At 38.2% G+C, this 22631-nt stretch overlaps 1 protein-coding gene, 1 long non-coding RNA gene and 1 other non-coding gene across 9 annotated transcripts in view; 1 reads left to right on the forward strand and 2 right to left on the reverse strand.

Moving 5' to 3' along the window:
- MYRIP (myosin VIIA and Rab interacting protein) overlaps positions 1–22631 on the reverse strand; it is a 404653-nt gene that overhangs the window by 237339 nt on the left and 144683 nt on the right. The window lies entirely within an intron of this gene.
- On the reverse strand, positions 11836–11977 carry LOC116273877. Its single transcript, XR_004182387.1, has one exon. It is a non-coding gene; the product is annotated as a U4 spliceosomal RNA (small nuclear RNA).
- The window catches only part of LOC116273657, a 30314-nt gene continuing 26678 nt past the window's right edge, over positions 18996–22631 (forward strand). The window contains exons 1-2 of the long non-coding RNA XR_004181964.1: positions 18996–19144; positions 20967–21145. This is a non-coding gene — a long non-coding RNA (uncharacterized LOC116273657). The remainder of the gene's footprint in view (positions 19145–20966; positions 21146–22631) is intronic.

Below are 22631 nucleotides of genomic sequence, written 5' to 3' on the forward strand. Positions count from 1 at the left end.
AAAAAAATGGTAAGGGTAGCCAGAGAGAAAGACCAGGTCACCTACAAAGGGAAGCCCATCAGACTATCAGCAGACCTCTCCACAGAAACACTACAAGCCAGAAGGGAGTGGGGGCCAATATTCAACATTCTTAAAGAAAAAAATATTTTCAACCCATAATTTCATATCCAGCAAAACCAAGCTTCATAAGCAACGGAGAAATAAAGTCCAACATCACCGATCATTAGAGAAATGCAAATCAAAACCATGCCGGTCAGAATGGCAATTATTAAAAAGTCAAGAAACAATAGATGCTGGTGAGGCTGTGGAGAAATAGGAATGCTTTTACACTGTTGGTGGGAATGTAAATTAGTTCAACCATTGTTGAAGACAGTGTGGCAATTCCTCAAGGATCTAGAACCAGACATACCATTTGATTCAGCAATCTCATTACTGGGTATGTACCCAAGGGAATACAGATCATTCTACTATAAAGACACAGGCAAACATGCTTATTGTAGCACTATTTACTATAGCGAAGACATGGAGTCAACCCAAATGCCCATCAATGATAGACTGGATAAAGAAAATGTGGTATATATAAACCATGGAATACTATACAGCCATAAAAAGGAATGAGATCGCATCCTTTGCAGGGGCATGGATGAAGCTGAAAGCTATCATCCTCAACAAACTAACACAGGAAACGAAAACCAAACACCACATGTTGTCCCTCATAAGTGGGAGCTGAATAATGAGAACACATGGACACAAGGGGAGAAACAACATACACTGGGGCCAGTCATGGGGTAGAGGGCAAAGGGAGGGAGAGCATTAGAACAAATAACTAATGCATGCAGGGCTTAAAACCTAGATGACGGGTTGATAGGTGCAGCAAACCACCATGGCATACATATACCTATGTAACAAATCTACACATTCTGCACCGGTATCCCAGAACTTAAAGTAAAATAAAAATAGTAATACTAATAACAAAAAAGAGCAGAACATGAAACAGGGAATTTTGTTCACATGATTTATTGTAAGGGTAGCCTCAAAAGAAGGGGAGCAAAGGAAGCAGGATACAAGAAGAGAAGGGGACAAGCAGAGATATGGCCTCAGCTGGAGTCTGCTTTGGTCTGACCCCATGGGAGCTCTGGAACATGCTTTGTACTGCAGAGTTGGTCCCACCTTAAGAAAAGAAGATATGCCTTTGTGCCCCTACATTAGCAAGTCATGTCTGCAAGAATCCACTCCACCCCCCACCCATGGGGGTTATATTCTCTATCAAGGAAAGTTCTCCAGAGACAGGAGCAGCTCAGCCATCAGGGATCAACACTCAGAGCCATGGGATATGGGTGCACTGGACTGGCAAAGGGAAATGGGCATGGTACCGCAGCAGCATCCACTGTGGAATATCCTTCCAATGATACTGCTAGTAGGTTTCAGAGCAAGACTTTAAACCTACGTCTGTTTGCCTTTCACACTTTATGCTCTTAGGGAAGTTGAGAGAAAGAGACAGAGAGAGGAAGAGAAAGAGAGAGAGAGGGAGAGAAAGAGACAGAAAGGGAGAGAAAGAGACAGAGAGGGAGTGGGGAGGTAGAGGGAGAGGGAGGGGGAGGGGGAGAGAGACAGAAATGTTTGATAATGTTCTCATATATAAATGTAAAAATACAACAAAATCAATAAACTAGGAAAAGAAGAAATGAGGAAAAGAGATCAAAGTAGCAGGAACCAAGTGTAACCAGAATGAGGCTGGCCCTTTGGGGACATGTGCTCTGACTCTATGATGAGCTTCAGGTTGCTCTTAATGCTTGGATATCCACCAAAATTCAAGCCCAATTCTCACCTAACACTAGCAAGTAACAGTAATATCAATTTGTGCATACATAAAGGCGTAATATTGCACATCACACTGAGAAACTTCTGTTTAAAAACCTTCCTTACAACCTCTCTGTCCTGGACTGAAAAGTCTTTTCCCTAGTCTGTCTAAGTTGGCCTGGCCTGCCCCACGACCACTCACTATTTTATAAACCCAGCCCTGAGATTGGGAAGCAGAGGCCAGGCTGATGTGTCAGTCATCTGCTGCACCAATATACTAAGAGAAGAGATAATTTAATGCTTTCACTGGGCACCAAAGTTTTTTCCAAGCTTTCTGGCAGTCAGAGCAAAAAAGGAAAATATGGTAAATTATTTAATTTGCAGTTTCCAAAAGAAGAAAGGAAACTCACTAGTTAATAATAACAGGGGGTATTATTTCCTGACATCTAATTTTAGATTAAATTTATCATGTGGGTGTTTATATTGAGGAATCAAGTAACATGAAGGTGAATGTTCTCAAGTATTTTATAAAGAATGTGTTCCTACTATTATTTTTCTTAGAGCTCTGTTTATTCCGTCCTGGTCCTTGTAATCTATAATGAGTGACTTTGTATATCTCTTCATTTGTTCATTTGTCAATTGTCTCCTCCACTGGAATGTCAAAGGGCAGAGGCTTCGTCTATGTGGCTTACCGCTGCACCCCCAGCCCTCCCCTGGGATCCAGTGGCAGGCTATTCGTCGAATAAATAAGTAAATAGAATAGATGAAGCATCATGGTGATGTAGTGTGCCATGAGAGGATTTAGTAACCAATACTATCAGGGTCAAAATTGTCAAGCATAAAAATCAAAACCTAATTTGTTATGGAGAATACTTCTAACCAGTAACTCATATCATTCAAATTTTAGGGTTAAAAATTATGTTATATAGCAACTATTATGAATATATACATGATATGCAAAGAAGACAGCTTGACCAAGTAAACAACTATTACCTTTTGTGTTGTTTTAGATTTGCTTTCCTCTATGCAGTGGTATTTTCCTGACTTGATGGTTTTACTCAGTGTTCCATAAACTGCACAGGCACTGGCAGGGATAAAGGAACTGGGCCACAGAAAGGCTGAAATGTAATCCAGGCCCACCTTTTCAAATATCAGAAACCTGTATTTCAAGTTTATATTTGGCCATAGTATTTGGTTATGGATTAAGCCTCATCAAAAGTAAATTTCAAAAAGATTTCTGAAGAAGTTTCTGTGATTGCTTTAGATTTTAAATATTTCTAATCTTTGGTTAAACACTTAATACCCACCTCTATCACGATAAATTCTTTTCGTTCTATGATAGGTCAAAAGTAATATTCTACACAACTGAAATTTATGGAAAATGCAGTTGACATATCCTCTTATCTACGAGTTTGACATTGCTGGGTAAATAATCCTGGAGAAATTTTTTGACAATGTACCATGATATAGTCTTGCCTTAGAAATCAGAAAGTGTTTTCAAAATTCTGTTTTCAGGGGCAATGAGGCATGGTAATTAGGACCATGATTTAAGCAGTAACAACAACAAATTGACCAGAGATAGATTTTTAAAAGGCATCTCTTCCCCTAGAAAACGTTTTTAAGGAATAACAATATTTACTGGTTAGCTTTTCCTACTAGATATATTATGATGTTGAAATTACTAGATTTGTTATGAAAATATTTTGTGTAGTTCCCAAGAGGCTTGGCAGGCCTCAGGCTTCTGAAACATAATGATTAGCAATTATTGGTTATTTAACACAATCAAGGTCATCGAGCATTTATAAATAATGTTTAACAGTAGCTTGTAAATGGTCCATTTGGTAATTTCCTTTGGCAAGAAAACTGGAAAATTGACATTTTCCATTAACGGAAATGTCAAGCAACATCAGAAGATCAAGCCTATAAATAGGGGTCCAATTTCTCATCGTACATAGATGTATATGGTGCTGCCAATACATACAGAGGCTTCTGCTGACACAGCTGTGAAAGGGTGGCTACATCCACAAAACCCTGTTCTACTTTGTCACCAATTATATTCAGTTGACTTGGATAAACTTACCTAACTACTACTCTCTACAGAGCTGATTACTTTCTTCCTGTTTGGTGTATCTTGATACTAAGTAGCACTCTAACTGCTCTGTCTGCCATTCTGTTAAGCACTTTTAGATGTATTGTTTCATTGAATGATCTTGGAAATCTAATAACATAGGTTTGTCCTTAATTTATCGTTGAGGAAATTGAGGCATATTATAGTTTACTATAGTCATGTGTTTGTAGGTTCACTTCCTCTTTTAGGACTTTGAGTTCTTTAAAACTGTGTGTGTGTGTGTGTGTGTGTGTGTGTTCTCTAATCTAATCGGTTCACTTTTATTTAGCCTATTGATATCTCCTGAGTTCCTCCTATGTGCCTGAGTCCTCCCCGAAGACTGACATATAGTAGGCCCTCCATAAACATCTGCTGATATGTGCTAACCTCCAATGTTAAATTGGCTCTTAGCTATATGTCTTATATGTAACACATGTTCTTGCAATTGAAAGAAATTTGTCAGATAAAATTGTCTCTTCAGGAACTTGGCAGTGTTTCCAATCCAGCAGCCAGGCTAACAATGAAAATGACTCAAAACATCTCAAAGGAAGAATCACAGCTGAGAGTCTCTGCAGCAAGACCCCAACAATATGAAAAGGAAGTAATGGTCTTCCACAGTACCAGGCAATGCGGAAGGCAGCTATTATTTTGACAGAGCCAGATTTTGATGACCTCCCCATATTTGCTACGTAATGGAAACCAAAATGCGAAAATAGAACTCACAAAGGTGAAGAATGCAAGGAGGAATACGATTAATAGATATCAAATAACAAAAGAAGTACTAGTATTTTAAAAAATTGTAAAAAGAGCCCAGACAGCAGAGATCTAACAGACAGACCTAAATGCAGAAAGAAAGGCAGATGTAACAGGGAAGAATACAACCCAGATAAGGAAGTCCACTGTATCTGGCAATTTTTTTGTGTAAAATTAAAAAACCAAATTGGCCTCAAAGAATCTCTGTCTTTTATCTTCAACTCTGGGCCAATTTCAAATGCAGGCACTGATTCTGATTATGTTTGGTAAAGGCAAGAGGTTTCTCTGGAGCCAGAAAAGTCATATGCCATATATCAAACTTTAACCTAATGCAAAATTCCACGACACTTATGTTATTTTAATTGTGGTAAAATATATACAACATAAAATTTACCACCTTAACTCTTTTTAAATGTATAGTTCTGTGGCATGAAGGACATTCATATTGTTATGCAACCATCACCACCATCTCCATCTCCATAATTCTTTTCGTCTTGTAAAACTAAACTCTATACCCATTAAATAATAACTCCCCAATTCCTGCTTCCTCCCAGCCTCTGGCAACTACCATCCTACTTTCTGTCTTTATGATTTTTGACTACTCTAGACACTTACAGATATTTTGAATAAAAATGTAAGAAAATGAAAGTAGGCACCTCAACATACACTGATCAAATGTGAAATATGTCCAAAATATGCATTGCTATTTAAATAGAAAAGGTAACTGAAAATCCAGCCAGGACAAGGTAACTAAAGCAACAGTGAGTATCATATAGAGCAATGAGCATTTTGATTCAAAGGCATCTATGATATGAGGTCAGAGCAGGCACCAGATCCCCCTGATCTTTGCAGACATTTTCAGGCATTTGGGTCTGACTCAGTGATACAGGAGACCACTGGAGGATTCTGAAGAAAGCAGAACATTGTATTATATGTTCTCTTAGCATCTGTAGTGGATGCTGATCGTGCCACACTCAGAGCTCCTTAAACTTGCACTCATTTTCTCTGTTGCTGTCCCCCTTGTCTGGAAAACTGCCTTTGGCCTTATGGGAGTTCCTCTATCCAAGGGCCATGCCCATCCTGGGTTAACTCTGGTTAACGCCTGATTTGCATGGGGGAACAGCTATGAAAGGCCAGCCACTTGCCTTAAGGTGGGACAACTCTGTGGTGCAATTCATTTTCCAGAGCTCCCATGGGGTCAAGCTGAAGCTCCGTTCATCTGAGACCACACCCTTCCCCTGCCTCAGATTCGGACACTTCCCTTCCCCTGAGAGCATTCTTACAATAAGTCATATGTACCCGAACCCCTGTCTCAGGTTTTGCTTTTGGAGAACCCAGCCTAGGCAGCATTATGATCTTTTGCCTTCATAACCTGTGTTACAGCTGTTAATTTTACACTGATTTCTGTGATTCTTTGACTAATTTCTGCCTCCCCATTGGCATGTGAGCTCCTGTGCTCACCTTTTCTTCCTCGGTATCAACCATAGGGACTAGCATTCACTGAATGATTTAAACAGATCTTGTACAAGTCTTTTCCGTACTGGCTTTAGTTTTCATTACAAAAACATCATGTTGGTGCTGTGTAAAGGTGACAAAGTATTTATGTGATGACTGCGTTTATTTGAAAATATAATCAATTGCCATTTTAAAATCACCTATTAAATGCCATGAAATCAAATGTTACCTGCATCTCCCAGTGAATGCATGACAAAAGATGGTTCCTTTGACCACATCTGCCAAGTCAGCTGCTTAGTTTTTTGTTTGTTTGTTTTTTTTTTTTGGATGTAGTTTCACTCTTGTTGCCCAGGCTGGAGTACAATGGTGCCATCTTGGCTCACTGCAACCTCTGCTTCCAGGTTCAAGTGATTCTCCTGTCTCACTCTCCCAAGTAGCTGGGATTAAAGGTATGCACCACCATGCCCAGCTAATTTTGTATTTTTAGTACAGATGGGGTTTCTCCATGTTGGTCAGGCTGGTCTCAAACTCCCGACCTCAGGTGATCTGCCTGCCTCGGCCTCCCAAAGTGCTGGGATTATAGGCGTGAGCCACCGTGCCTGGCCAGCTGCTTAGTTTTAATTACCAAACAATGAATGTCCTAAGAGGGACAAACTCATTAAAAATATAGTTTGAAAGCTAAGCATAGTGGCACGTATGTTATAGTGGCCAGCTATTTAGGAGGCTGAGGCAGGATGATTGCTGGAGTCCGTGAGTTGAAAGCCAGCCTGAGCAACAGCAAGACTCCATCTCAAAAAACAAACAAAACAAAAAACAAACAAACAAAACTGGGTTGGTGCTTCACAGAGCTCTACTGTGTGAAAAACTTTAGGACTTAGGCATTCCAGAGCTACTGAGTTTTTCCTTTTCATTCAAGAGTCAACACTAATGTACAATGAAGCTATCAGCGTTTCTACAGATGGGCTTCTCCACCTCCTGTGCAATTTCCTCTTACTTTATACCATTTTTCAAAAGTGGAGGTAATAAGAAAATCTTGCATCAAATATCATGTTGAAAGTGAAAAAATGCTACAACTTAAAACATAAAGGAGACTGGAGATCTAAGTGATATATTCTGGTGACATTTAAAAAAAAAATACAAAGTCCAGTAAAACACATAGATAAACTGTGTAGCATTTTCCTTGCAAACAAATGTCTTTAACAAGATCACGGAGGTACCCATCTAAAGACTAGGGCACTAAACTCAATTTTAGTTATGTGACCAAGGCTGAAGAATGAATTGATTTCTTGGTGATCTCTAAGAAGTCTTGTTCCCAATCAGCACATGGTCAGGCTTGTGCCAAATTTCTGGGAAGACTGTTTATGTCAACTCAAACATATGGCATTGAGGAATTATAATCCTAGGTGGAACATAAAGTCCACAATTATTTTTACAATGTGAGAGAGACAGGATGCATTTAATCAGGGAGAGGCTGTATAACTCACTTTGCACAGCCTCAAGGTCACCTAATAACAGGCAGACAAAAAAGACTGCTGTGGAAGACACCAGTCACACTCCACAGTGCAGATGGTTCATGTCCACAGTGCTCATCACCCACTGGCAATCTTAGTGTCTCAAACTGAGATGCTACTTGTTCAGTAACTTTATCCAGGCAAAATAAAACTTCCAGTGTCACAGGAGTCTGATATATATCAATGCACAAAATACAGCTTATCTAAATTTCTCTTGAGGACTAGGATAGCCCTTACTAATTTCTATGAATGCATTGTATGTCACCCCAGTCTCAATTCAAGGGCATTAGTTAAGACTAACCCTCATCAGTAGCAACATGATACCACGTCTGGGTCTAGAACCACATTAGAAGGGCTAAAGTTTGCAGTTCTAACTACACAGTGAATTTGTATATCAGGGGTCCTGTTGAGATGAGGGTTGGAAAGTCTTTTTTTGTTAATAAACGGGCATTATTTGTGTGGATATGTGATGACATTTACCCTAACCAGGACCTCAGACATATATAACAGGGGCTCCACAGACATTGATAAATGAACGATTTCTTGTACAAACCCAAAGGAGGGGAAAGCTGATCCTTATATAGAAAGGTGGTGACCAGCACTGATCATCTCAGGAAAAGGAGAGAAATATTTTTATATGAGGGGTCTGGAAGGTTGGGTCTGAAGAAATTACAAAGGAGGAGGTCAGAAGGTACATAGGGTAGAAGAATAAATGTTGATCTAGAAATTAAATAGCCTCAAGTTTTATGGATTTGACTCTCTATATTTGCTCCTTGTTTGTTCTACCCTCTCAAGTTTTATGCAGATCTCTATTTCACAAGACTAGCTTCCACCCAATTGTGTTTAACCCAAAGTTACCATGCCAAGCACTTTTAATAGGGACAATACATCCCTCCTGTGGAGGTGGATGCCAAAGGCAGTCGGAGTGAGTTTTGCCTGGCTCTTCAGGCACTAAACAAACATCAGGTTGGGAATGCATCAGAGAATACACTGGTCATATCAACAAGAGCATCCTTGTCCAAAGGTAATAACAATCCCATAGTCAACTGGGGGCCGTGTGAATTCCCTGTCAGTTTCTGGAAGCTGATTCAGGGTCCCATTTTCTCCCAAGAGATCTGCTCTCAGTGTGCTGACTAAGCCTGATCCTGGCCTGAAGACTTGCCCCTTCCCTCCTAGTCCTTGGCATGGACTCCCCCTTAATGCACACTTCCTCTCTCACTTCTATAGTGTTTTCTTTGGAGGCATTACTTAGTGGATAACGTGAGGAAGGAAGTGGGCAGTTTTGCTTACTTATTATCACCCTTTTTTTAAAAAAATAAACCTTTTATGATTAAAGGAAATTTAGAATATAAAGTGCAAAAGAGAAAACAAAAACACACAGAATAATTATTTTTAATATTTATGAATATTCCCTCCAGATCTTTTAAAAATCAATATGAACACACATATGTACATTCTCTATTTATTTACAAAATTAGTCTTACTACACATGCATTTTATTATTTCTACTTCAAAAACACAAAGACAGTATGATAAAGAGTCACATTACTCATCAGTTGCACCAAGAGATAAAATCAAGATTTGCAGGGCATGGACTATTTTTTGGTCCAAAGAAGAAGCCTGTCAATGTACTCTAACTTCACTGCCACTATGGAAAGAAGGACCCATTCTCTTATTTTAAAAGAAAAAAACTGAAAGGGGGAAAAAGAAAACAATGGCAGGTGAGTGCAACACCTGTTTCTATTTCCCAGTCCATCTGTGTGAGCTTCTCATGTGTTACCATTTTAATCTGTCGAAGCATAGTCAGAACACGTCCCTATGTCAAAAAATACTGAGAGTGAATATTCAAATAAAAAATGTTAAAATAACAGAAATAGGATTGGGGCTTGATACTTTTTAGACTAAATGTATTTCCTTATTTTGTGCAGCATAATCTGTAGTCATAAAAAGCAATATTTGTTATTTTTAAAAGTAAATTTAGAATCATAACAAAGTTTAGTTCCACGTTAAAATTATTTCATGTCACTGATACTTTAAAATCATATCCCTCTGCTGATATGGTGCTATTTTCACCCAATAACAAAGTTAAATTAATATGCAAATAATTGCATGCTGGGAATGACAGAGGTACTAATAATAATCACATTGTCAGTGCACTCTGAATAAGAACTAGACTACCAAAAATTACTACCTCAGAGAAGAAACCAGTGTTGTTAATAATTATTCCCATTGAAAGAGAAAATTCCAGGGTGAATATCTGTATTTATTCCAAATTGTCTTTGTGAGTCATTAAATCTTGCTCATGTGAATATAAGATATTATAAAAAGTAATTGAAGTTTAACATGTTGCCAACATTTTGTAGCTAATAGTCATGGAAATACAGATACCTGATACTGCGTTTTAAGGTGATTAATGCTTAGGAATAGCAAAGAACCATAAGTGTCAATTATATTTTTACTGGCATTTTATTGCTAAGGAAGGTTGTAAATGCCAATTCTGCTTTACTCTAGGAAGTAGAAAACGTACATTTATTAGAATTCCTTAACTGGATTTATGGTCAACAGATGGCACATGAATCATTCATAGGTATAATATGATAAACTGTAGCAAAACCTCCAACCTGGCTTTATTCACAGCTGGGAGTCTCATCCACGAAGACAGAACAGAGTGCTTGTCATAAGGTATAAATAAGAATTTAATTCAAAATAATCTAAAGATTAGAGCATTAGACTCAAATTTAATTATATGACCAAGGCTAAAGAATGAGGTGATTTCTTGGTGATCTCTAAGAAGTCCTGTTCCCAGTTAGCACATGGTCAACTGATGCCAAATCAGTCTGCTATCGCTGGTGTTCCCGGGACCTTGAAGGTACAGGTTTCTTTTGTGCAACGACAACAGATACCTTTTGAACCTTCTCCAAGATGAATTTTTAAAATGCTTCCATCTGGTTTTCTATTTGATTTATGATCTAAACTGTATTTTTAAGTAAAGCATAATAATCTAGACTATCAATATATATGCTATTATCTATACTATTGTAACTGTGAGAGGCCATAATATGCCACCCCCAATACACCTTTTGACAGGAGGATTGTTGAGCTGAAGGCAAGAAAGAAGTAGATACCTGAGAGCTCTCTGCCCTCCTTCTATTTGCCTAAAATCAGGACATAAATTTACAAAAACATAATATATCCCATCTCCCCTTTCTACCAGGAAGAACAAAAGCTAACCAATGAAAACTTTAGACCCTTATGGACCTGGAGATGGCACCAGAGGAATCTACATTAACAAACTTTAACTAACTAGCCTTTATTTGCCTTCCCACAAGTTGCGGCCCCTGGAGACTCAAAGTCCATTTCCTTTGTTCTGTCACTTCTCTAAAAATTTACTGTTCTTTTTGAAGATGTTATATAAAGTGTAATTCAGAGTCACCTCTTTGATAATTACTCCTTCTCTAGGTATCTCCCATGTATGTATGAAATATGCATGTTAACAAATTTCTGTTTTTCCCTTGTTAATCTGCTTTTTTGTTGTTGTTGCTGTTGTTGTTATTACAAGTGTCTGTTTCAACTAAGAACATATGAGTGCTAAGCAAAAAATTACTTTTTTCTCTACATATCTATAAATCCTCCCTATAATCCTAAATACTATAGAGAAAAGAAATTACATATGTAGACACAATTACAACTCACAATGTTATCTGCCTAATACAGTTTTTATGAAATCACATTGTAGTAATTACAAAGTCGAACAATGTGCATTAGTCACAATTTCTCCCCACTGATCCCAAATCTTTCAGCCACTTTCTGTCATTAAATTCTCCACCATGAGGTAGGCTGGAGGGAAATGGAATTCGAACTGGGGTAGTTTACTAATTTTCTTTTTATCTCTGGCAAATAAGTAGGGAAAAGTAGAAATGTATGATCAGTAGCACCACTGAAAGGAGATGGGGCACTTTGTCTTATGATCAGAGTTTAGGTTAACACATACATACACACACACACACACACACACACACGTAAGATGCTACAGTTATTATAACACAGTACAAAATGCTTCCTCAATCTCTTACCTCTTTCCCTGTTGTGAAATGAAATTCTTATCTATTTTATGAATTAGTTGAGGTAACAACAGTGGCGACAACTATAATAACAGTAGCAGTTATTATATTGAATGCTATCTATTTTTTTTTTTTTTTTTTTTTTTAGTCTCTGCAGGGACTGTCAAAAACTGCCAATGCCAACTCTATTTCAAGTCATCACAGCAGGGTACTGGGAAAAGTTTTCAATTAGCAATAATTGTGCTTCAGATAAACCTCACTGGCTACAACAATTGCCACTGTGTGAAGCTCCATCTATTGTTAAGAGTAATGAACACACAGAAACCAGAAAACCTAGAAGAGACAGATGAATTACTGGACACATACACTCTCCCAAGACTAAACCAGTAAGAAACTGATTCCCTGAACAGACTAACAACAAGCTCCAAAATTGGGTCAGTAATAAACAGCCTAACAACCAAAAAAAGCCTGGGACCTGAAAGATTCACAGCCAAATTCTACCAGATGTACAAAGAAGAGTTGGTACCATTCCTACAGAAACCATTCCAAAAAATTGAGGAGGGACTCTTCCCAAACTCGTTCTATTAGGCCAGCGTCATCTTGATACCAAGACCTGAGAGAGACACAACAAAAAAGGAAACCTTCATGCCAATATCTTTGTTGAATGTTGATGCAAAAATCCTCAACAAAATACTTGCAAATAGAATCCAGCAGCACAACAAAAAAGCTAAGCCACCATGATCAAGTAGGCTTCATCCCCAAGATACAAGGTTGATTCAACATATGCAAATCAATAAAAGTGATTCATCACATAAACAGAACTAAAGACAAAAACCACATGATTATCTCAATAGACATAGAAAAGGCTTTCACTAAAATTCAATATCCTTTCATGTTAAAAACTCTCAATAAACTACTTATTGAAGGAACATACCTGAAAATAATAAGAACCATCTATGACAAACCCACAGCCAACATTATACTGAATGGACAAAAGCTGGAAACATTTTCCTTGAAAACCAGCACATGACAAGGATGCCTTCTCTTACCACTCATACTCAACACAGTATTAGAAGTCCTAGTCAGGGCAATCAAGCAATAGAAATAAATAAAGGGGATCAAAATAGGAAAAGAGGAGGTCAAACTACCTGTTTGCAAACAACATGATTCTATATCTAGAAAACCCCAGTCTCGGCCCCAGAACTCCTCCAGCCAATAAACAACTTCAGTAAAGTTTCAGGATACAAAATCAATGTACAAAAATCACTAGCATTCCCATACACCAACAATAGCCAAACTGAGAGCCAAATCAAAAAGGCAAGTCCATTCACAATTGCCACACAAAGAATAAAATACCTAGGAACACAGCTAACCAGGGAGGTGAAAGATCTCTACAATGAGCATTACAAAACACTGCTCAAAGAAATCGGAGAAGATGCAAACAAATGAAAAAACATTCCATGCTCATGGATAGAAAAAAATCAATATAATTAATATGGTCATACTGCCCAAAGCAATTTACAGATTCAATGCTATTTCTATCAAACTACCAATGACATTCTTCACAGAACTGGAAAACAACTATTTTAAAATTCATATGGAACCAAAAAAAGAGCCTGAATAGCCAGGGTAATCCTAAGCAAAATGAACAAAGCTGGAGGTATCATGTTACTTGACTTCAAACTATACTACAAGGCTTCAGTAACCAAAACAGCATGATACTGGTATAAAAACAGGTACATAGAACAATGAAACAGAATAGAGAGCCCAGAAAGAAGACTGTACACCTACGACCATCTGATCTTCAAGAAAGCTGACAAAAATAAGCAATGGGGAAAAGACTCTCTATTCAATAAATGGTGCTGGGATAACTGGCTAGCCACATGCAGAAGATTGAAGCTGGACCCCCTCCTTATGCCATACACAAAAATCAACTCAAGATGGATTAAAGACTTAAATGTGGCCAGGTGTGGTAGCTCATACCTGTATTCCCAGCACTTCAGGAGGCCAAGGCAGGTGGATCACTTGAGGTCAGGAGTTTGAGACCAGCCTGGCCAACACAGCAAACCCCCATCTTTACCAAAAAAAAAAAAAAAAAGAAAAAGTCTGGTGTGGTGGCATGTGCCTGTAATCCCAACCACTTGGTGGGCTGAGGCATGCCCAGGAGGTGGAAGTTGCAGTGAGCCGATATCATGCCACTGTATCTAAAAAAAAAAAGTTAAATGTGAAAACCAGAACTATAAAAACCCTGGAAGAAGACAACCTAGGCAATACCATCCTGGACATAGGAATAGGCAAAGATTTCACAGCAAAGACACCAAAAGAAATTGCAACAGAAGCAAAAATCAAGTGTGATCTAGTTAAACTTAAGAACTTCTGCACAGCAAAAGCAACTATCAGCAGAGTAAACAGACAATCTACAGAATGGGAAAAAATTTACAAACTATGCATCTGACAAAGATCTAATATCCAGCATCTACAAAAAACTTAAACAAATTTATAAGAGAAAAACAAATAACCCCATTAAAAAGTGGGTAGAGGACATGAAAAGGCACTTTTCAAAAGAAGACATACATGTAGCCAACAAGCATATGATAAAAAGTTCACTATCACTGATCATTAGAGAAATGCAATTAAAAACCACAATGAGATACGCTCTCATGCCAATCAGACTGGCTATTATAAAAAGTCAAAAAATAACAGATGCTGGCAAGGTTGCAGGGAAATTGGAACACTTATACACTGTTAGTGGGAGTGTAAATTAGTTCAATCATTGTGGAAAGCAGTATGTTAATACCTCAAAGAGCTAAAAGCAGAACTACCGTTCAACCCAGCAATCTCATTACTGGGTATACACTCAGAGGAATATAAATCATTCTACCATAAAGACATGCATGCAGGCCGGGCGCGGTGGCTCAAGCCTGTAATCCCAGCACTTTGGGAGGCCGAGATGGGCGGATCACGAGGTCAGGAGATCGAGACCATCCTGGCTAACACGGTGAAACCCCGTCTCTACTAAGAAATACAAAAAATAGCCGGGCGAGGTGGCAGCGCCTGTAGTCCCAGCTACTCGGGAGGCTGAGGCCGGAGAATGGCGTGAACCCGGGAGGCGGAGCTTGCAGTGAGCTGAGATCCGGCCACTGCACTCCAGCCTGGGCGACAGCGCGAGACTCCGTCTCAAAAAAAAAAAAAGACATGCATGCAAATGTTTATTGCAGCATTATTCACAATAGTAAAGACTTCAGTCAACCTAAATGCCTATCAAAGATAGACTGGATAAAGAAAATATGGTACATATGTACCACGAAATACTATGCAGCCCTAAAGATGAATAAAATCCTGTCTTTTGCATGGATGGAGCTGGAGGCCATTATCTTTAGCAAACTAATCCAAGAACAGAAAACCAAATACTGCATGTTCTGACTTACAAATGGGCGCTAAGTGATAAAAACTTATGAACACAAAGAAGGGAACAACAGACACTGGGGTCTACTTGAGCAGAGAGGATGAGAGGAGGGACAGGAGCAGAAAGATAACTATTGGGTACTGGGCTTAATACCTGCATGACGAAATAATCTCTACAACAAACTCCCATGACAAACCTTCACATATATGCCAAACCTAAAATAAAAGTTTAAAAAAAGAGTAATTTACATTTACATATACTATCTGCCCCTAAATAACCCTGCCAGATAACTATGATTACATTATTTTAAGGTGAGAAAACTGAGGCTCAGAGAAATGGCATAGCTTGTTCAGGCTCACATGCTTGGAGCTGCTGTATAACGTGAGTGAAGGGCCTTCTATGTCCTGTGTGCCCCTCTGGGTCCACTCTCCATTGTGCCCTCAGGTGGCTAATTTGGAGGGATCACATTGGTGGGCCCTTGGCCCTCTGATATTTAGTGGGTTCAGCCATTTGGAAACTCTGGCAGGTGATTAGAGGGAGAAAGTGACGTGGATTTTCAGAATCAGGGTACCGTATTTCTTCTCCCTTGGTTCCCTCCCCAGAGGACTAATTACACCGCTTCAGCAAAGGTCACAGCACCTATGAGGGCAACTCTCAGTTCTACGTGTTCTCTTTATGCTTTCAGTAATCTCTCCCTTTCCTAACCCCACCGACTGAGGAAAATAATGGCTATAGGGTACTACACTATTATTTTGAGTTTCTCTAGAGAAGGTCCACACCTTTTTAAACAAAACTTTTGGTTTACCCCTCCTTATCCTAATTTGGGTGTACTATTTCCTGCTGGAACACTAACTGATATCTATGCTATTCACTATGACATGCTCTGAGGATATATAATCTGTGCCTTTAAGAAGCTACTATTCTTGAAGTTGGAGCAGAAGCAAGAAAATATAGTGGTCATTCAGTTTTAAAGTGCATATTATCTATAACCTGTTTTCTGGTAACCATTGGAGAACCTCTCCTTTAATATCTTCAGTATTCTTGGTAAAACTCAGGGTGCCCTCCCTTGGCTTCCTAAGCTTCTGGGTTTAAGCCTGGCTGTTTTTGATAATTATTTGGCAATAGATACACTCTAAACAGCCAAGGAAATCCCTCTCCACTTATTGGACAGAGTCCTTCAGAAAGCCTAGTTCTGAGAAGCAAGAAAGAAGACAGAATAGGCTGGGGTGTACTTACCTTGAGATCTTGGAGTAGCCACCTGTTTGCCCTAGCTACAGGGACAGAAGCTCAGGGGTAACCACCCACATCATCTTGCTAATGGCCTTCTCCTGGTCCAAGATTATAGGGACTTGAACATTCACTTTCGTAATGTATATTTCATTGCAACCACTAAAGGAACAACTAGTTTCAACTGATATGAAACATATACAGTTATGTAGAAATCTATATTATTTTGCTAAATTTGAAATATTTTTCATTTAAATTTTGTGATTATCAATTTTATGTGTGAACTTGGCTAGGCTACAGTCCCCAGTTATTCGTTAATCTAGGTGTAGCTGTGAAGGTATTTTGTGGGTGTGATTAAAACCCATAATCAGTTGATTTTAAGTAAGAGGACTTATCCTAGATAATCCAAAAAAGCCTGATTAAGTCAGTGGAAGAGTTCATGCCTGAGGGTTCCAGCTTGCCCTTCCTGATGACCTGCCTCATGGATTATGATCAAGCCTAGTCAGTCCCCAAAATTACATAAGCCAATTCCTTGTAATAAATCTCCTAATATGTATCTCCTACAGGTGTTCTATCTGACCCCGACCAATAAAAATATCTACTAGGAAGATCAAAGAGTTGAGACTTTAAATATATTCTTAATTGCTATAATTAAGTAAAAAAATAAAGCTGTACTGACTCAGGAGTGGAAATGACACAGCAAATCATTAAGTAGCTCCAAATAGGCAGAATGCAGAGTTTAAATTGAGAAAAATCACAGTTAGTTCTATAAAATGCTTTATTTTTTCTTTTAATGCAATTCAGAGTTATACGACTACCAGAAAATGGTCTTAAGGATGTATATAAAATCATCCAAATCAGTACACTTGGAGGCTTTGGGGATCTACAGAAACGTACATAAAAAAATCCAATTGGGTCACAATATTAATCAGTTTAATATGTAACATGTTCACAAATGCACTTTATGCATTTGTGAAAATTTATGGAAAGACATGGAGAAAAAATTATAAAGAATTATTACTGTTCTATACTTGTACATTAAATACTTTATCAGACTATTACTCAATGCCTGTCCCTTTTCCTTTCAAAACTAGAAAATGTCTGTATCAAAATGACCCAAGATATTTATACTTCTAAGGATTCTCCAAGCAGTTATAATGATCAGATGAATACACACATTAAATGAAGATTATAAGAAAAGTTGTAAGCATCTTCCAAAAATTGTCATGGCCCATAAAAACAACTATGAAATTCTACTGCAGTATGCTACAAAGCAGTATATAATTCCAAGTTCTTCTTCAAAGGTTCATGACAATTTTGTGAAAGGCCAAAAGCTCTTCTAAATGATGTTTTACTTGCAGCCTGACCCTGAAGCAAGGATTTTATAAACAGCACTGCAGCCAGGCCTCAAAGAGTGATTCTGCAGTGAGTTTAACATCGAAACAAGACTTTGCCATGAACAAAAATTGACCTTCACACAGTTTTGAAAGGGAAGAATTAAGACCTTGGGTAGGTGTTAAGAATTTATCTATAGTAACCTAATAACTTAATAGAGAAGGCTCTTAGAGAGCAGAGAAGTGATTTCTTCTCATGTTCTGGCTCTAATAACAAACACAATTGTGAGGAGCCCCATGCTGCCACCTCTTTATCAATGGTCCATTGCACAACATCTTATTGTCTCTTGGTTTGAAACTCATGCCAGCAATTTCTTACCTGCTATATTATCATGTGTACCATTTAAAACTCTTCATACTGCTTAAAATACTTTGGAAGTAGTAGAAAGCAAAGTGTTTTTCTGAATTGAAACAAAATAGAATCCCAGTTGCTCATAATGATAATTAAGGGCTAAAAATTAATTAAAGAAAAGAAAGCTAAAGAAGATGAAAATAAATATTTTTCCCATTTTAAATGCATCAGGCGACATTCTTGGGAGAAAGACACTAAAATAAGAAAGGAATTTAAATGTACAGCTGAAAAAGAAATCTAAAATATTAAGTCACTCAGCACCACATACTGCCCCAGATAGTATACAGAAAATAGAAGACAGTCAACTATTTTAATACTGAGTTTTAAAATTGAGAATAAAAATGTAATTGGCTAGACACAATCCTTTCAGACTATTCTCAATCTTAAACATAAACTTAGCTGATCTTTGCAAATGTAGATTTCTAACACATAATATGAATATGTCACTATATTAGTAAAATAAGCTGCAAACCATGAGCAAATGAGAGAAATAACATGAAAAATATTGCTTTTACTTTTAAGACAGATATATGATTATTAGAAATATAAATATACACATGTTCACATATACATAAATATTCAACTTTGGACATGTAGAATATCGAACTTCTGGCATCTTTAATTCAATGACTAAGCTTTATGTTTTTACTGTGATCATGTTTTTATGTTTAAATAGCAACACAAGACAGTGCTTAAGAATCGGGGTCACTCCTGCATTTGCATATTAATTCACAAGTTCCAAACAAAGTCACCTATTTCATTCATATCTGCATCAATAGCATCTTGCTCACTGTAGGATACACAATATAACAGGGATGAAATAATAAGTGAGTGAATGCATGCATGTATGCATGAATAAATAAGATGATGGATGGATGGATGAGGAAAAAGAGATCATATAGGCTTAACTGACAACAAAGTGAGTTACCCTCACTTTACATATCAGTCTTGATGAACTGTTCATAGCTCATTTCTCACACCATCAAATACTCCCCCAACAGGGAGAAGAAACAGAAACTGACTCTGCCAGGCTGTTCACTCACATCATCTCATTTAATCTGCACAGCTGCCAAATCAGGTAAGCACTGCCCATTTTACAGAAAACAAGACCATATGCCCTGGTACTGGGTCACCTGGAAAGTGCTGATACCGGATCCAAATCCAGACCCTTTGTAATCCAAAGTGTGTGCCTTTTCTGTTTACATTTCTATAACATCTAGGTGATATGTGCCCCTTCTAATACCTGAGCTTACTGAATTATTTGCATATAACTTTATTAATTTACTGTTACTTTGTTTGTCCTATGTGTACGTTCTTTCATAATACTGATGTATGAAAACTTGAAAATATAAAACTAAATTGAAAAAAATCAATCATCCATAATTCTACCACTCTGTAACACAGAAACTGTTTGCAAGTCAAGTGAATCTTGGCTTCCAAATCTAGCATCTTGGCCAAGAATGGGCTGGCAGATTTTCTTTCACCTTCCTACACAGTGATTCTAAGTCACAGCCCACACTCAGCAACTTAGGGCTCTAAAACATGAGACCCTGATTCTCTAAGACCTAGGGATGCCTTTACACCCTTGTCCAAGGATTGAAAAGCCCTGGGTGGGAGGACAATCTGGGCTAATGTTTTGTGAAGAAGTAACTGCACTACAGCCCTTGAAACTCTTCATTTTGCAATGCAATTTAGGCCCTTCTCAGAGGAAACGTGTATCTCTGGACAAGCAAAGAAGCACCCTTTCACCCAGAGATAATTTTCACATGAGAATGAACTTTATAGGTCCTCAATTCCCATACCTTCATTGAGCAAGTAAAAAAACAAACAAACAAACAAAAAACAACAACAACAAAAAAAACTAGCCCAGAGAACATGTAGCCATTAGTGCTTTGGGGTCCTTATCCATCTCCAAATTATTTCCCAGCAGACTGACAGGGAATTTAATTCCTCCTAATAGTCACTCAGTTCCTTAAGCAATGAAGATGCAGACTTACAATAACAACATGTCAGGGGTTTAGACACAATAACCACTGACACTTACTGAGGGATTACCATGTGTCACGTGATGCCTAAATTTTTATGTACATAATTTTACTTGACCTTCATAACAATCTGGAGATGGGTGGTATTATTATAACCATCCTGCAGATGGGCAAACAGGCTCTGAGAAGTTGAGCCACTTGTTCAAGGTCATACAGCTAAAAAAATGGCTCATCTCCAGTTTGAACCCAGATGAATTAGACATCAAGAGTGTCGATTACCATGCTATACTATCCTGCTCTTAACTGGTCTTGTAAAGTCTTTTAAGAGAGTCCATTCATCTTCTGTTCGTGAAACAGGATCATATAGGGATAATTTTAACCCTGTTGCACCATCCAGGTAACCTGCCACCTAATGCCCTTATTCCCTGGGCCTACCTGAAATGCTTGCATTTAATTCCCTTTAATCTCCTACTTGTTGACTTAAAGGTCCTAATGCAAGATGTGTGGCTGGCTGATGCTCTAATGAGAAGCAGATATCTCAAAACAAAATAGGAAAATGTATCTTGTTGGAGCTAATTTCAAGAGTAGACATAATGGAATAGGACTAAAAGATGCAGTTATGTGGTCTTCTGACATTAGATATCTTGACTAGTAACAGGTTATTCCAAAATCCAAATCTGGGGTCTTCCAGAAGTAAGGCCAGTGTGGCTGATTTTGTCCTTCAAACCCAGTGCCTTACTCTCAGGCCTCAACAATCCAGACTCAACACGTTCCTTTCCTGGTTGAACTCCCAGAACATGAGAGGAAAATGGGACTCGCAAATCGTGGGAACGGCAAGTGATTCAGTTTAGAGTAACATGGGTTGATCTCTTCTTGTTTCTCCCCTCTTATTTCCTTTGGCCTTATCTCTTCCAGCAGAACTGTGATTACATCAGCAAGCCACTTCAAATCCTTTCTGAAGTAAGACAGAAGTATAAATGAATAAAATAATTATCAGGGAAATGCATGTGGATCTCTTTGCTCTCTGGGTCTACTGCTACCATTTCCCTTCCACCTGTAAGCACCATTCTGGCTTCTTCCACAAAAAACTCAAGGTAAATTGCCTGAAAAACAACATGTGTAGGAAATATGGTCCTTGACTTTAACCCTGAACATAATGTTCTAAGACATTTTTTAAAACTAGATTTCCTTCCAGAATTCAACTTGCACCAGTCTGCCAAATAAACATTTTGGATTTAAACAGTAGTTAGGGAAATGCTTGTATCTTAGATTTGAATGAGAAGAGGAAACTGCTGTGGTTGAGAGATTGTGAAGTGCCATTCCATTTAGCATGACATTAAAAGAGCAGCAACAATCAAAGTTACACTTTTCCTCACCATGAGGTTCCTGTCTGCACAGCACAACACTCATGAGGGGGAGGCATCAATTTTCAGAAGGAAGATCCAGTGTACAACTTGCTCCCCAAGAAATGCAATTGTTTAAAACCAGAACCGACTAAAGTGGCTTATGTAAGCTCACATTTAAGGAAACATCTGCCTCTGTCTTGATTCCCTCATTAGCAACCGGTTATGGCTAAACTACCACATGGTGATCCAAAATGTCAATTCTTTAAAGTTGTAACTTTGCCAAAAGAAATACACAACACATATATGTGGCACCAATAGCACTGCTTTGATTTATAAGCTAGTCATGCTAGTTTAACTGTAGAAATAGTGCTGTCTTAATATAATATTGTTCCTCTGCAAAGCTGAATCAATTCTTTAGAGTTCTGCTTGGTGAATGAAAACAAGAAAGCAGGTCAACTTGCTAATGAACTACATTTTCCCCCATGATTAGGGAAAAGAAGGAAAAAGAACAATCGTAATCATTAACAAAAAGTTTACTGCATGCTATTATTAAACTTTGCCTCCCTAAGTAAAATTAAACAATTGTTTATTAATAGGACTCATGTGTTTTTTACAAGAAAGTCTCAGGAATAAATGTTTAGTAAGAATTGATTCCTACTTTGGATATGATGCGCTTTGGGGAGATGCAGGAAAGAATGGGGGAAAGGGAGTGACACTATGAACAGACTGAACTAGGTGCAAGAGATGGGACTAGTGAGTTTCACTGGTCACGTATTTCTAAGAGCCAAACCCACTGGCTCTTATGATGTTCCCTAAGCCAGTGACGGGGACTGGAGGAACAAGTCACGGTCACATCCACTGCTGATCCCACTCATTCCCAGGGGTAATGCCAGAACCAAGAGAAAGGCCTTCCTAAAGATTGGGAATGGGAGATGCATGAAGGCTCAGGAAGCTGATGCCAGTTCCTTCTTTGCTATACACAACAAAGTCTTTTTCCTACCTGTTTTGTACCTGGCATCACAAGTGCTCAATTCAGCCTGCTCACATGGGGGGCACTAAGTTGATAAGGAATCACGAACACCATGGTGCTAGACAGGAGCGCTGCCACTCAAAAGAAAAATGTTTCAGATATAAATCTGTTGAACTCTGCTCTCAGTTATTCAACCTATGTTATACAATATTTAATTATATTGAATTAATACTTAAAACTTTCATACTTCTATACAATCCACTT

This window comes from Papio anubis, chromosome 2, assembly GCF_008728515.1.
Source record: "Papio anubis isolate 15944 chromosome 2, Panubis1.0, whole genome shotgun sequence".
Lineage (NCBI taxonomy): Eukaryota > Metazoa > Chordata > Mammalia > Primates > Cercopithecidae > Papio > Papio anubis.